Consider the following 5,410-nt stretch of genomic DNA (forward strand, 5'->3'; position numbering starts at 1 on the left):
CATACTTGTTCAACCCCTCAGAGAACTTGTTCATAAACAGGATTTCTCTTCACAAAAACCGTGTTGATTCTTCTCAAATAGACAATTTTTACCCAGGTCCACTAATTCTAATCTTCATTATACTTTCAATTAATTTGCCTGGTAGAGGCATCAAGATTACAGACCTAGAGTTCCTCAGAACTCCCCTGGCGTCCTTTTCAAAACTGGCATCACACCAATTTGCCACCCTCCAGTTTTCTGGTATCATGACAACCTAACACAGCTGCTTCCCAGACTACTGTGATTTATTTATTCATAGAAATGTAACAAGCAGAGAGAGCAAAATTAAAACAGACAGCGCCTTTATCCTAGCCATTCCTTGCCAGCTCAGTTATTTTTTTCTAAGATTTAGGTTCCTCCAAGACTTGCCCAAGTATGACATCATGTAACTTTTTTTTTCACTGTTTCTGTTAGTCCTCCTGCAAGCAGTTGCTGGCAAGTCACCTATTTCTCTTTCTTGAGGAAAGGCTGTTTAAGTCCTTAATCCCCTTGGTTAGTAAGTTATCAGTCTTGGTAACACTGCTGTATAACTTGGTTTGGAGCCTTGGTGTTCCCATTTTGCAGATAATAGCTGGCTGCTTTATCTCAGGGTCTTTTTTCTTTTTTTTTTTCTTCCCTTGGGCTGTTCATCATCCAGGCTGCTGCTCTTCCCACCTGCAATAGCCTGTTACCAAACCAAGCAAGTATTTAATGCACTGTGCTATAGCCATACTTTGACTCTGTAAATAGCTGGAAAAAATGTTCATAATATTGCCTGTGTATTCTCCTTGGGCTCAGTCCTGTCTGGAGATTAAGCTCTGCAAAGGAATTTCAGGTGGCTTGAGGAGTCAGGGCTGGTTTCCCCAACATGGGCCATGAAGCCAATGGGACAGGACCAGGAGACGCAGTGTGAGCAGCTGGCATGGGTGAGAAGCTAGCCAGCATAAAGAAAAACACCCATGAGATTCTTTTGATTCCTGTATTGGTACAAAGGAGCCTGAAACCAAGCATAGGATGGCAGAGTTTGAAAAGGTAGCAGAGTCCAACATTCCCATGATGGGCTAGTTCTGGTGTCCTGGGTTCTTAATAGGAAGCATGAGACACATGAGACCAAGCGCAGCTGCTGTTTCCCCTGAAGCTGGAGCAGATCCCTCCACTACTGTAAATGGCTATTCAGTCTGCTGAAGAGGCTTTAGAAGAGTTTGAGAGCCTGTACTGGCTTTGTGTTTAACGTATCTTGGTACATCAACAGCAAATGGAAGTGTGGAAGCAAAGGATTCCTCAGCTTCCCACTCTTTGCTCAGGCTGCCAGGCTGCAACAAAGCTGATGGATGATAATATGGCCTCTGTACTGTATTTTTTATCAGCAGTTTAGTAACTCAGAGTGCTGGGCATGGCCACAGTTGTTTTTCCTTGTATAATTATCAGAAGCTACAATATGCAAACTTTAATTCAGTGGCAGTGCCACTGATTTTGCTTAAATGAGAAACAAGTGTGCAGTTGAGTGTGTAGTTTCAAGCATCCACAAAGATATCAAACTAACTCATAAACTACATTAAACAATAAAAAAATAACCAGGGAAGAGATAAATATTCACAACACTTAAAAATAACTGTGGAGGTGCTCACACAGTCCACCCTTGGCAAATGGCCTGAATAAGAACACCTGGTAACACAAGAGTGTGAGGGAAAGTGTGTGTGTGTGTATCAAATACACAAAGCTGTCTGGAGGACATTTGCCCATGTTAACTGATCATGTTAAAGATGAAGGTGACCATCAGCCCCCAACTGATGGTGTTAAAGGGGAAGAGAGACCATCAGTGCATTAAACAGTAGCCAGGGAATTTCAAAGAGAGCTTTGAAACAAAGGAAGAATCATCCTGAAAAAAAGTGTGAAAGAAGCGTAAAAATTGGTAGGGAGGGAGAGACACCTTGGAGGGTAATCAGCAATAGTCAAACCTGGTTTGACACGGCCAGAAGCTGCCTTGTTAACACTGCAACCTCCACCTCCAACAAACAGAACATCGTCCCCATGGGACAGCCCATGGAGCCTGTGCTCAGCAGGTGGCATGTTGGTACGGGGTGCAACAAGTGGGGACCCAGGGTACAGGTATGGGGGCTTGTGGAAGGACCTTTCTTCTGCAGGAGACATGGTTTATCTGTTGTGTTACTGATACTGATCCCGAATGTACTGCTGGTGAGTTATGTGTTGTTAAAAAATCAATAAACTGCTTCAGTCCTTATTTGGTTTAAATTATGAGAACTGAACAGTTTTCCCCCTGATACATTCTTTGGGCAGTGGATGTTAACGCAAGAGGAATCTTTCCGTTGGAGAACATGGCTTTGCTGAAGAGTCTTGTTATTTTCAACTATCTAGTGCCTAATTTCCAGTTTGTATGAAGGGAATGAAACTTGTTCCATCAGACATTGATGAAGGAGCTGTAGAGTGAATAGGCTTAAAAAAACAAACCTCAAACTTTGTTTACACTAATGTTTTCAGCTGTTGTGCAAAAAGATAAGTATTTTGTCCCTGTTTGGTGGGGCTTGATATGTCCAGAAAAAGGAGATGCAAAACCAGTGCATTACAGCTTGCCTGTGATAGTTTTGCAAGCAAGGCCTTCAAAGAGCAGAGGTGTGTGGGTCATCTGTCCCAGGGTAAACCTCTGCCATGGCAACACCTGAGCTGGTCAGTCTAGACTCCCTCAACTGCCAAAAGACATGCCTAAATCATGAAATGCCTCATCGGAAAACAAATATCTGAAACAGGCCAGATGCTTTGGATCTTGGAATGTTTTGTTCCGTTAACTCTTTTTCCCTCCATTAATTGTCCAAGGAGTCTGGAGTAGCTACTTCAGGAGTGGATATCTACATTGTAGATAACTAGACTCTACTCTACATGTAGGTATTTACAAACAATTTCAGTGCCTTGGCACCCTGTCTAGGGGATCAAAATCTGGTCAATACCATTGATGAAGCCTGGAGAGTTACACAGCTGACCATATACAAGAGTGTTTATGTTTAGATGAATAGCTCCACTGTGTTCATTTACCTGTATGTGTTGCCTTCAGTGGGAGATGCTTATTCTCTCTGGATTAACTAGCACTTAGTAACAACACCCCTCACCAAGCCCCAACCAAAAAAAAGCTCCTCTTCAAGATAATGAAAAATGAAACATTTCAAAGTAATTTTGATAGCGTGGGTCCCCAGCTTGAGCCTTTTTTAACACTGTAAAGTTTTGTCACCTTTTGTCAACCCATGTGTACAAGAGATGGCCACATAGCACTGAGGGTGTGTAGCTTTTGTTTGCTGTGTTAGGCAGAGGGCTGAGAAATGCAAAGCATGTCTACCTTCGAACTGAACATTCAAAGAAGGAGAGAACCTTCTGGGTGGGATCCTGGCCAAGGATTCAAGATACTGAGGTCCAATTCCTAGATTTGCCATATGCCTTTAATGAGACTTTGGAAAAGGCATTTAACTTCCCACCTGACAGACCTAATCAGTCATCTGTGAAGGAGAAAAATAGTTGTGGTTTTTTCCTCTTGTTGTGTTTAGACTGGGCGTACTTTGGGGCAAGGATTGCCCTGTGCGCTGTTGTAATCAAATTAAACAGCAAAGCCAAAAGTCCAAAAGCCGGTTTCAGGGGTGATGGTGGTGAACAAGAAACAGAGGCAAGGATGCCTCCATTGAAACACATTGCAGAGATATCCTGCTCTGGTACATCTCATGCGGGTCTAACTGTGACTCCTGCAAGCCAGTGATTTCCATTGCCTCACACAGTGGCTCAGTGGATGGTAAATGGTGACTGCACAGCCTGATTGCAGCAGGAGGGATTTTGAACACTGTGAAAAATTGTTGCCTCCTGAAATGGATGAACAGGGAAACAGAGACTGCAAAAATAATGTTTTGGCAAAGGCTTTTGGTTCGTGCAGTATATCCAATACTTCTTTAAGTTCAGTGACCTTCCCACATTTCTTTTCCATTTATGTAGATATATTAATGCCTCAGATCCACACTGAGACCCAAGAAGGATGGTGAAACATTCCAAAAAACCTTTCAAAAAGAATTTGCTTTTATTACTGTTTCACACATTTTACCTCAATTTAAAATTATCCGTTTCTTTTAAGAAGTAGCTTTGAAGTCATCACAAAAGTTATTATCATTGACTACTGACATTAAGAAGTGATCAGCCACATATTTGAAAACACTATTTTGAGTCCTCTAAAATAAAACTAAAGCTTTTTTTCCCCCTGAATAATGCAGTAAGGCTTGAAATGTAGTATCGCATGCCCTATTAACTTTTCCTTTAGGGAGAATCAGATGCTCCCTGGTTTAGGTAGTCTTCTGTCAAAATCTTCGTGTTTAAAAGAAAGTAAAACACAGTGCTGCTGTACTCAGCTACCTCACAGGGCATGGCATCTTGTGGTAAGGCAAATGCCTGAGATGACAAAATACCTTGAAGTATTTATTTTCCCTGTCAGCTTAGGTAGGATAGCAAATAAGTCTAACACCAGCAGAAGTGACGAGTTGAGTTTGTGATTCTGCAGAAAACAGAGCCATTCTGTGATTTTCATACTTTTTCCATTGCTTAATTGGAATTTCAGCAAATATTTCCTCTGAATAAAAGTTGTATAAAAGTGTCTATTATGCTCTGATCCTGTCATGCTCAGAGGTTGCACGCCACTAGCTGGGAGGCTAAGTTCTTTCAGTGGCCAGGAGTAGGGTTATGTGTAGCACTGCTATGCAGTCTGTACCAGAAGGTGCTGCTCCCTTCTATGAAGTGTTTAATTTTGTGCTTAAGGCTGAGATCTCAGGAATGCTTTTTATTTTACTTTTTCCCCACCATCCTCATCTTCAGGTCTAGACTAATGAGCTGCACAGAAGATTAAAGAAAATCTGCAACAACAAAACAAAACACAGAGAGACAATTGGCTAAGGTTTTAAGGAAAAGGTATAAGTAGGAAAGCCAATAGAAATGTAGTTGGAAACAATCAAAGGACAAATGAAAAAATATAACACATTTTAATGAAGGCCACTTCCTGTCTGAAAAAGGCTGCCAGAAAGGAAAACATCCAGAAATTGGTGAGGGGACTAAATTCACGCAAGAAGAGTTTTATCTGACTCTAAAAAGGTTATGTCTATAATGAGAAAGAAAAAGAAGAGCATTTAGGAAGTAAAGGAGATCTAATAAAAGACCTGCTAATTGCTAAACCAGACATGCACTCCCGGAAAATATAAACATAAAAAAGTCAGTGGATTCAGGTCACATGGGGACTTTGGTATTTATGCAGCAAATGTAGTGTTTAATTGGGAGCAGCCACATTGCCAGTTCCTGCAGAGCCCAAGACAGCTGAGGCAGTGCCTCGGAGAAGCCATCAATAACAAGTAGCTTCAGT

This window comes from Phaethon aethereus (assembly GCF_964289735.1).
Source record: "Phaethon aethereus genome assembly, chromosome: 1".
NCBI lineage: Eukaryota > Metazoa > Chordata > Aves > Phaethontiformes > Phaethontidae > Phaethon > Phaethon aethereus.